General features: G+C 40.5%; 1 long non-coding RNA gene across 2 annotated transcripts in view; it reads right to left on the bottom strand.

Annotated features, from left to right (window-relative positions):
* LOC126252998 (uncharacterized) overlaps positions 1-12148 on the bottom strand; it is a 124943-nt gene that overhangs the window by 27038 nt on the left and 85757 nt on the right. The window lies entirely within an intron of this gene.

Genomic DNA, 12148 nt, shown 5'->3' on the forward strand with positions numbered 1-12148 from the left:
TACGTCCACCCGGCCTCCCGCATGCCCACTATACGCCCTCGCTCAAAGTCCGTCAACTGCACATACGGTTCACGTCCACGCTGTCGCGGCATGCTACCTGTGTTAAAGACTGCGATGGAGCTCCGTATGCCACGGCAAACTGGCTGACACTGACGGCGGCGGTGCACAAATGCTGCGCAGCTAGCGCCATTCGACGGCCAACACCGCGGGTCCTGGTGTGTCCGCTGTGCCGTGCGTGTGATCATTGCTTGTACAGCCCTCTCGCAGTGTCCGGAGCAAGTATGGTGGGTCTGACACACCGGTGTCAATGTGTTCTTTTTTCCATTTCCAGGAGTGTATCTTCTGACATATTATCCTTGTATTTGGGCCACAGGTTAGATGGATTCGATGGAAAGCATGTTGAAATGATGATAGCAAATAATGTGCGTATCTGACTTGGAGATGCAGAGATAATGGCTTCACCAATTGTCGTACCCCAATGGGTATCGTTTTCTAGTAAATTGAGTTCTTCACATGCAGCACGATATGTTGGGAATATTATACCATTAACAGTCCGTGGCGTCTCAAATGACGTTGGCCCATGCACATTTACCAGCAAGAACCGCAAATAGAAGCATTCATCATGTTTTGGATGAACTGTATACATACGACCAAGAGCATCAGTAGAACGCACATCCGGCTAACCAGGAACCGCATGGCCTTGCTTCCGTCGTTGAAAATTCTTCGATGAAGCATTCCAAGTGTAATAATGTGGCATCTCCGAGTAAAGCAGAAGTCGTGCAAACGGATCGCTTTGGCAGATCACAAAGAAACTGGTCAGTGTTGTCGCTGGACGTGTTTCAGCACGTTGAACAACATTCGTAGCCGTGAAATATACACGTTGACCATTCTCCAGATGCACCGCCAAATGCACAACAGTAGGATGACGTTCGTGAATAGGGAATGCGAATATACTCCAAATCACCTCATTGCAGTTCACATAACGACCAACTTGATATCTCGCAATTTCATCGTTGATTTTGGAGGACTGGATGCCAAAAACCGCCATATCGCTGCCTTTCGTGACATATTTGCAAATGTATTTTATGGACTTTACTGAATTGCAATACTCAACGTTGCAATGTGTCTTGTACGTTTTGGAAATAAGTGGCGGATATGGAAAAATCCAACTGTTGTCGACAACGAAGTCCATTCTTTTCACTTTTGTTGTGATACTTCGACCTTTATCATCGGGTGATCGACGATACAGTGGATAACCATCGTTGCCAGTGACGGTCTCCACCGTTAATTTCCGTGGATATCGTTTTGAACACTTTCCGTCGACCATGCAAGGTGATTGGGGATTGATGGCACCACACTGTCCATGAATCATATTTATAATTACAACATCATGCAGGTCTGGATCGGTTTCGTCATCGGGAATCTCGGCACTTACGATGTCGTCTATTTGGTCTGGTTGAATTCCTCCCACTAACCAAATAAGAATGTGTGCGTGCGGCAGGCCTCGTTTATGACATTCGATTGAATACACCCAGCATCGTGTATCTCCAAAGACGTGTTGTTTAACAATGTAGTTCATCAGGGACTACATTATTTGCCTGAATACGCGAGCTGTGATGTCGTGTCGATCACTTGATGTTTGTCCTGGAAGCAGCAATTGAACAATTTATATCCATTTTGGATTATAGGTAAAAGTAATAAAGAGATCTGGCCGACCGTAATGACGAACATATGTCATTGTATCTTGCGCATATTCATGCATATGACGTGGACTACCTATGTACGTCGCCGACAGAATAGTTAATCGACCAGTATTAGCTGCATTTCCTTCAGTACCAACTGCATCACGTAAATGGACATACTCCTCAGAACGCAGTTTGGCTTGGTTTAACCTAAAGAAAGTTAAACGCTCCGTTTCTGTTTTGACGTAAATGTCGACACAATACTGCTGAAACAATGTACGAAATCGCAGCAAATAGTTGTCAGCATTTTGACGAATCATCAAATGATATGCGTAATAATTCATCGAGCTAACTTTCTTTGTACTTTCTCCACCTGAACTTAAAACAGCAGATTTATTATTTCGTGTGTAAATTTTTAGCGTAATTGTCAATGATCGGATTAGGTAGTGCAATTTCGCAAGACGTAGGTACGTGAGCTTAATATGGATATGACTTGCAGTCCCAGAATTTTATTTGCGGTACTTTGGTGCATAATCTTTGTAGATCTTCAGAAGTTGTTTTTCTGTCTTTTGTTAGTGGTTCATTATTCCAAACCAGTTCTTTAAGGCTAATTCAGCTGCTAGACAGCGAGAAATATGATATTCGTTGTAATTTCAGAAGTTATTTCCCTCATCATCTCGGAAGATCCTGGTTTGATATTCATGATTTTTTATGCACCCACATACGAGTAACTTGTAATCATTGTACATTTAAAAAGTATTAAATTTTGTGTTAATTTTCGAAATTATATTGTTGTTAATCTATAATTTGAACATAATATATCCATACTGTAAAAAAATAGGCGCTAGCCTTTTTATTGACTGTAGGTCAATACAGTGACCACGTAAACATTGTTCCGATAGAGTATATTGTTTACGTGGCGGGCGGTTAGGCTATCTTTTACTAATATGTTATTATTACTGGTTTTTGTATGTTTAAACTGTCCACTTTGTAGATCTTCAGAAGTTGTTTTTCTGTCTTTTGTTAGTGGTTCATTATTCCAAACCAGTTCTTTAAGGCTAATTCAGCTGCTAGACAGCGAGAAATATGATATTCGTTGTAATTTCAGAAGTTATTTCCCTCATCATCTCGGAAGATCCTGGTTATATTCACGGTTTTTTTATGAAACTACGCTTAAGGTACATTTGATCCAACAAAAAAGAAGCATGACAATTGGCTCAGTGGTTTCTGAGTAAACCATGAACAAATATTTTAAAAAAATATAAACTTTTGAATTGAGTAACCTCTTTTTTTTAAGTTGGTTGAAAATGACAACATGTTTTATTTTAAAAAAGCATTTTCCCATATGTAAGCGTAACTGTAGATACTGTCACATCAAAAAAAATATACTCTCCTGCAGGAGAGCTTCTGTGAAGTTTGGAAGGTAGGAGACGAGGTACTGGCGGAATTAAAGCTGTGAGGGCGGGGCGTGAGTCGTGCTTGGTTAGCTCAGATGGTAGAGCACTTGCCCGCGAAAGGCAAAGGTCCCGAGTTCGAGTCTCGGTCCGGCATACAGTTTTAATCTGCCAGGTAGTTTCATATCAGCGCACACTCCGCTGCAGAGTGAAAATCTCATTCTGAAAATATTACTGATTTATAAACACTTTTTTTTAGAATTAGCAAGCATAATACTTACGAATAAGTATAGTAAGTTATCGTTCTACTATATTGTGTGTAAGTACAAAAATAAATAAATAAATACCTTGAATGTCGGATTAAATCCTCGTTCTTTGATACTGTCTGCCCCAAATGAGATCATTTGGAAACAACTATTGTATTCTTGGGTGTTTGCAAGAAAATGATGTGATTCGGGTGTTTCACCACAAAGCAATGAATGCAATGGCTCAGATGGCCGAGTCAATAATGGCAATTTCACTTTCCCACTAAGGCAGCAGAATCCGTGCGTTTCTCCGGAAAACTTCAATGCGCCACAATACTTGCAAACAACGTCCATCGGCCCAATGCAAACGCAAGGATGCAAGCAGTATTCAGTGATGCAATCGTATCTAAACGTTCCTCGATTCAAATCATCATGTGATAAATCTCATCTTGTTCGTCGAAAATTATCTACATGTTGATCTCTGTTTTTCGCTCGACGATTTCGCATTGCTAACCGAGCCGTTTCACGGGCTGCCTCACTCTGCTCTTGTGATTGAGAAGCACGAAATCGAGCCGTACTAACGCGGCGCTCTTCACGGGCAATTTGTTGTTCTTCTTCAGTCCTTTCATTCGCAATGTTTTGTACCCTTCTTGCATTACGGCTTTGTCGAGAAATATTCGATCGTTTTGGTCGCTGCATTATTAATGATGATTCAAAGAAAATACAAATTATTTCTTTAAATTTTTAATTAATGATATATACTCATACTTAACCATAGACGTTTAGCTGTCATTTGCGTTTTGTTATTCCATGTCAAATGCGTTTTTGTTATACCACGTTTTATAGTGACGTTTAGCTGACATTTGCGTTTTGTTATTCCATTCCAGATGCGTTTCTGTTATACCACGTTTTATGTCGGTCGAACGGGATAAAAATCCTATGTCCGTCTCCTGGTTCTAAGCTACATCTCCATCAATTTTCAGCCAAATCGGTCCAGCCGTTCTTGAGTTATAAATAGTGTAACTAACACGACTTTCTTTTATATATATAGACGGACATAAAAATTGACGCATCTGACTTTCTGATAAAATTGCTTGGAAACTCACAAGTCAGCACTATACTGACGTCTTCTGTTGGTATTAAGCTTCTGACCTAATATATTATTTTCACAAATAACAGTCTGACAATCACTATACCTTACTACGAACAAGCGTTTTGATGGTAATAATTTTTTGGCCTGTGCGCATGGAAGACTCGTCTGTTCTGCAACCTGCTACTATTAGAAATATTGATCTGACTATCCAAAGCCAAATTTCATTTGCCGTACTTGTGATGTGCAGTGCAAGATGGTAGTTTACCAATTTCCACAAAATGCCCAAAACTCGAGATTTGCAATGCGAGCACACAAACACATTCATAAAGGTGAAGAATGAAAAATGAGGAACTAAACGACTGATAAATGAGAACAGAGACTCCAAGTTAGACTATCCTTCATTAAACCATAACAATACACCCTTTCATAAACTTATCACAACTAGACAGACTGACAAAATATTTCTCAGTGTCTTTCCTGTGTACAATTACTTTCCTTGACACTCGTTTCAAACATAAGACAAAACCATATGTTGCATAATAAAACTTCTACACCAAATTTCAATCATATGCATTGATCTAACAACAAGGAAGTACAGAATTACAAACATAATAAACTGGATTGCCTTACACGTTGGCTTACATAATTCCTCCATTAATACAATCTCACTTACCACTTTTCATCAAAAATATTAGTATTTCTCATCAAAAAATATTATTACAGAACCCTTTGAAATAATGTAGCCTCTACTACACGGCAGGCCAGCTTCCATCTTTTTCAAACAAAGTACATTGCCAGACTGTCCAACACACAGTGAATGCTACACTGACAAAGAAAAGCTAGCTTCTCTAACCAAGATCTGTGGTCTCAGGAACAGACGTACAAAGAATATTGTTGTATCGCTACTACAGAGGTTGAGTAATTTATTAAATTCACAATTTCATTCACATTTATGGCCAAAATTACCTGAAAATTGTCATGGCAGATAAAACATCTCCTTTCAATATGACAGGAAAGATGAAACAAAAATGTCTAGCAAACATGGTCTCTGAAATGCTTACCTGCTATGAGCACTTCTCTGTGTTCGATACTGTGTGACAAATCTCTACCATTGCAAGCTCTTTGTTTTCCATATTTTGGGAGGAAATATTATGGACCAAAACAAGAAAAAATTGGCTAGTAAACATGAGCCCTTATTCAGTAGAAGAGATACGCTTCACAGTAGTGAAGATGAAAAAGTACTCACAGCTCTTATGTACACATTTTAGATTCCGTTTTACTAGACCTTTTGCTGTGAATGATCGTTCCTGTCGTATCCCTGAATACTGACCATTGCTCCTGGGACACCATGTGTAGCCAAACAGATGTCCGCGATTCTCCGCTTCAGACTGTCAATATGCATGTATAGAGGGTTTTTCAAAAACAGAGGGCATAATTTCAGATATGTATTCCTAATATGTATAAAAAATAGAAGTTCAGTACAACATACCGAAAATGGTTGGCGTCTGAGTCATGGCCTTCAAAACAGTGATAGTCATCAGAATCTTTTTCTTCCCGTAGGTTCATGTTCAACATGTCCATCTCACATTGGTGTTTCATAGCCGTGCGTACATGATCCCAAAATTCCAGGAATATTGTGTATTTCCTCAATCAGCCACAATTCGATTCCAAAGGAATTCCATGTCAGGCACCGGTTACGAATACACCAATGATTTTCAATGGCTCCACAAATAGAAATCGATAGAGTTGATATCAGATGAGCTGGGAAGCTAACCACTGCTGCAAGAATCTTTGGCAGGATACAACTCGTGCAGGCGGAAAGAAGGAAGACTAGGATTTAACGTCCCGTCGACAGCGCGGCAATCAGAGACAGCAAAATGGGAAAGGTGAGAATCGGCGGAAACCTTTCCAAGGAACCATCGGATAATCCGCTGGTGACACGGCCCGTACACGTTGCAAATGATAAGCAAGCAACTGTTGCTTTCAGAACAGTATAGACAGTAGTATGAGGAACTTACACCTGCGACACTAACATTTGTCTGCAGACAGAAGGAGAGATGTGTACAGAATCAGAACTCTCCTCCACATCTGGAGTCGTAAATCTTGGTGGTCCTCTCTCAAAACCAGGAATGCAAACTTCCCACTAGCCCACAGACGGCGTTGGGGACGTTCAAGAATCTTCCGATCCGGGCATTTTCTCTGTGTGAGTTAACTGCCGTGGGAACTAACTGCGGGAAGAAAAATGTTCCGGTAAGGAAGGTCGTAACTCACAATCGAAGCATTTTCTGAAATACATTATACAGGGCCCTTTTTATTGTCTATGGATGCGGAATGTATACCGGAAATTATGTACTCTGTTTTTGAAACCCCCTGCATACAGTTGACGTCTTTGGCACCGATTTTACCCTACAAGATGATAACATTCGATCACACATAGATTAGCATGTAGACAAGTACCTTTCCCAGCAAATAATTCATTTCGTGTATTTATCAACTCCCTCTTCCACAGATCACGTTTCAGATATTCTCTGTAGATGTGTTGCTGCTTTCCATCAATTGGCCACACCTTGGCAGTTTTGGAAGAGAAATTCCATTTAATTACATACATGCCGCATTTGGGAATATCACACATGACTGCAAGTGCTTTACTACCGTTCATTAGTATGCTATACGAATCTGGCATACAGTAACCAGTTGCTGTCTCCTGTCTAAGATCTATAACCTATTAACGGTTACACTATCTTTCGTTGCTTTCTTCTTTCTTCTGCTCAGTTCCCACTGAAAGACATTCAAAGAAAATTTCGTAGTCCACTAGACATTGCCACAGAATACTTCGAAATCATCTCCATATTTCCCAATATGCCTGGCTGGTCTTGATGCCTATGCCTATGCCTCGTCATCATCAGACAGAGGCACACCAAGATGGAGGTGATGTGGCGTCTCATATTTTAGTACACTGTAAATTTTCGTAGCGTCCTTCCCGAAACGGGAGAAAGTACCACTCTCTCGCAGCAGTGAATTATTACTATTCTTGCAGCCGTGCAACGGTACTTAATGGTATAAAGAATTATCTTCAGCTCGAGTATGTACAGCAACCCACGTGTCGTCGAACCATCAATGAGATGGAAAGTCTTTGAATAAAATTGGTCGCAGCTCGCTAGCACGTAGGACACATCAGAGCCGAACATCTTCTGTCATGAATGCTTCGTGGAATTTACGTGTGGCGAACGTGTTGCTCAGATCATTATTTGAATTTTTGTTAGGCTGTTTACCAGAATAACTCTGGACATTGTTCACATTAAGTGCTCTGCATTACCCATCTGAAATATTCCTACATTTTGGGGTGAAAAATCATGAAGTGTGCGAATATTTGTAACGGATATTTTCGCATCTGTAAAATCGGTTGGAAACAGTATCTTTTAATCTGTTTGTCATGGTTGTAATGCTAGTTTGATTAATATTTTACTGATTTATTCTGTGCTAATCCTAAAAAGGGAACATACGTAAATGTATGTAATCACATCTATAAATGTTTGTTTAGTTGTTGTCCTTTTATGTAACGTTAATGCAAATTTTGTGTGTTATGTCAAGAGAGTGCTATGTACATTAGGATAAAATGTATAGCTGTGTAATAATAGACGAACACGAAGAGAGTTGAAGTTGGAAAATGTTCAGATGTGTGTGAATTCCTAAGGGACCAAACTGCTGAGGTCATTGGTCCCTAGACTTACACACTAACTGATGCCAATGACAACACACACACCCGTGCCCGAGGAAGGACTCGAACCTCTGGCTGGAGTGGCCGCCCAATCCGTGACATGGCACCTCAAACCACGCGGCCACTCAGCGCGGCTTTGAAGTTGGAGAGATAGTGTACGTCACGAAAGTATTAAGAGAAGTTCGGTTTATGTACAGTAAAAATAAGTTTGACGTCAAGTTTTGGAGTGTGATATATGAAGCAGAAGGGGACAGAGGTACATATGTGAGAAGTTAGATTGAAGCATTTTCGGCAGATTACTAAACGCAACGAGGAGTTTTGTCTGATCATGGTTTTTCTTCCATCGTTATGGAACACAGTCATAATGTTCATTTTGCAAGAGGTTGCCTCCATTTCACCGTGAGTCTTTTTTATTCTTTTATTTCACTCTTTTGTGATTTTGTCTCATAGTCATTATCATGTGCGAAGGTGACACAGTCACTCCGACATGTCATTCAAACATAGCGCAAAGTGAACACTCATTAAATATCTGACTTGTCATTCATATTTAATAACCGTTTCACACTGCACTTATAACACTTATGTTGTAAGGGGAAATAAAATACTTTCCGTTTGATGGCGTTGCTGCAGCATATATGCAACGTAGTGCTACTACAATGCGGGTATATAAGCACCGACATGTATGTCTTCCCTACGTGCATGCGGTAAATGCGAAAACTTGAACAATCACAACGTAGTCGCGTCCAGACCAAAGTGTTATTCTCTTCTTAGCCGCTGAAGGACAAACACCGGTAGATGTGCATCGTAGAATGAAGACTGTGCATGGGACATGATATCTGTTGAAAACCACCTTTGTGGAATGGTGCACCGAGGGTTACTGCTGCTTCATGATAACGCACGTCCCCATATCGCAAATGCCATAACACAGAAGGTACGCCATTTTCAGAGGGAGAGTCTCTGGAGCATCCACCTTATAGTCCTGATCTCTCCCCAAGTGATTATCACGTTTTCAGTCCCTTAAAAAAGGCCTTGAAAGATCGACGATCCCTGTAGGACGAGGATGTACAGTAGGTAGTAATGGACTTCTTCACACAGCAGGACTCAGTGTTTCAACCTGATGCGACAGTGGGACGATTGCCTCAATGGTCATGATGATTTTGCCTGGTTGAAATACCGACCCTGGACTGTATGGACTTTGAACGGAACTTCTTCATCGTCACTTTTATAAAACAAATATCTAAGACTTTCTAATATTGCTCAATACGCACAATACCTACTGCCTGCGTAGAGGGACAATATGGCATCGGAGTAATGAGGAAGTTACAGAGTGGCATCTTGGTGACATGGCCTGGTGTCACATTGTCACCCATGGCAGAAGCTTTTTATTGGATCAGCATGGCTCCATTAAACATAGTAATACAAAATACCCGTGGCTGGGATCGGCTGCAACGAGCGACGTTGAAGCTCCCTTGTTTCTCCAGGCACGAAGGATGAGAGGGTAACGAAGAGTCTGGTAGCAGGCGCCACGGCGGATGGTCGTGTAAGTGGTGGCGCTCATCAGTTGCTGAAAATTAGCAGCTAAAACATTGTATATGATTGCGTAGTCGCGGAACGCTCTATAGTGCAGACATACATGCTCGTTGAAAGTTACTGAAGTGTAATCCGCTCACAATTGTAGATTTTTATGGATAACCAATGTCTTGTGCAAATTAATAAGTATCGAGTAAACTATCTTTACCGCAAGCCAAGTAGTTAAGGAATTCTTGCAGTTATCAACATTACAGCGTCACATCCGTTCAAGACGACGACCAAGTGCATCCACTGCAGCCAAAGGGGCCTCTCTGAAGTCGCAAGGTTAGAGACTTTCAGAAAAAGGTGTGACGGATTTGTACATCTTCGACGACAACCTCTTGTGCACAGTTGCTCTTTTACGACCAGAGGCCGACCCACATCTTACCAGTGTTATGAGAGAGCTGTAACTTGGTAATGGCTATGAAGACAAAATCGTGATAGTGTGAAATAAATGAATAACAAAAAAATTAGAATGACATGGTGGCAATTACATGAAAATTTTTTGTCGGAAATGGGATTGGCGAAATCATAATCCAACTTCAAGCTTAGAAATATCCACAAGAAGTGAAGCAGTGCAAGAAGAGAACGGGCTGATATATGGATGGAAGATGTAGCAGCAATAATTTTCTGGGGAAGATTAGAAGAACAAGCAAGAGAAGCAAGTACAGTCAAGAACTGTGTAATCGTGGATGCAAGATACTGTGAGGGTTTGAAGAATTGTGCAATTCAATGGATTTGAACTCAAATCCATCTTGCAGAAGGTGAACGAACTGTAGTACCAAGAATAGAGTAGAGTTAATTGTTCAGCAGAGAAGAAGGTTGACTTGGGATGTGTTGTGTATTCTGGTTATAACATAAGAAACAACTGGTCAGTGAAATCTGCAAATTTTATGAGGGGTGAAGTTATCAACAAATATTTTTATCATTTCAGTTGTTTAGCGTTCAGGCACAGTACATTTGAGTGAAACTTACAATAAAAGATGCATGTCACTTGATCAAATAAATCTGTTGTCCAAGTGCAGTATTAATAGATACAGCATGTGTTTTCTCCACATAGGGCATCTGAATTCCATGCTACAGTTTTCTATGAAAATTATATAACATTTGGTATTACCAAATTGAATTTTTGAGCAAAGACTCAGAAAAAAATTATGCACTTTACAAACAAGTAATAAGGAGCTTCACCATATTCTCAGCATCCTGATCTAGTGACATTTTGAAACCACAGATCGCACCAGTATAAAGTGGGATCTATGTTTGTATGTTTTAGATTGCCTCCAAAATTTCTAGATTCTTTCACCCAGATCTGGAACAGAAACAACAGGCCTCATGAATATTAGCACTGTGGGGCTTATAAGCTGCTAGGTCAAAAAGAAGGAGAGACATAGAAAAAAAGTGTTTAAAACCCCTGGCATATAGACTGCCCTGCACAACAGGAATGTTGTATCAAGATAGTATTGGCGTTCCAAACAAACACGCTTTGCAGGGCAGCCTACATATCAGGGCAAGAAACTGTTTTTAGGGCCCACCATACATGCAGGTTGCCCTTCATGAGAGGTTTGTTGTGGGAGTAGCATCGGCCTGCTTTATTGAATTGTATGGTAGAAGCTACATGTGCTGATGAGCATGACTGGGTACATTGCAATAGATAGAGGATGGGATGGATAAAGTGACAGGGAGGGGGAAATGGGCAAAGAGAAGAGGAAGGGAGATGCCTGAGCCAGGTGGAAGGTGCACATGAAGAAGCATGCAGGTGGGAAAGGAAGAGACGGAGATGGAGATGAAAAGAGAGAGGGGGAGAATGATGTGGTCAGAGGGAGAAAGATATAGCCAGAGAGAGGAGGTGGAGGAAATGGACAAAGATAGGGGAGGGGGGGGGGTAAAGTGAAGTGAGTGAGGAGATACTGGTGCGAGATAAGGCGGACAGGCAGAGGGAGGAAGAGGTGGACACACAGAGGGAGAAGAGGAAGTGTGTTCAGAATATGTGTTGAATACATACCTGGGTGAAGCCACAGGGAAAAGGGTAGTAAAATTTAAGAAACAGTTATTTAAATTAGAAACTAACTAACAAAAAATTAAACTGACATTGCGAAAACTTCAGAATAAATTTCCGTTATCAGCACTCAGCTGTAATTGTGTACAATGCAACAGTTCTTGTAGATTCTCTTTCTACTCTTTTGTAGATATTTTTATCGATATTGTATGTACAATGGCAGTCACGCCCAGATCAATAAAGGTTTCAGAAAAAAAGTGACAAGAGTTCCATTACTACTGTGAACTTACTTCAGAAAAATGTTCGTAGCTGCATCAGTATTAGCGATTTCGCTTGAATTTAAACACAATCCACATCAGTTTCTTAAGTAATTACTAATATTGTATTTTACAGTTCTGTCTGCGTTCTGCTGTGAAGTATAAATGTGTATGTGCATATACACACAGTGGTT

Source organism: Schistocerca nitens, chromosome 4, assembly GCF_023898315.1.
Source record: "Schistocerca nitens isolate TAMUIC-IGC-003100 chromosome 4, iqSchNite1.1, whole genome shotgun sequence".
Classification (NCBI taxonomy): domain Eukaryota; kingdom Metazoa; phylum Arthropoda; class Insecta; order Orthoptera; family Acrididae; genus Schistocerca; species Schistocerca nitens.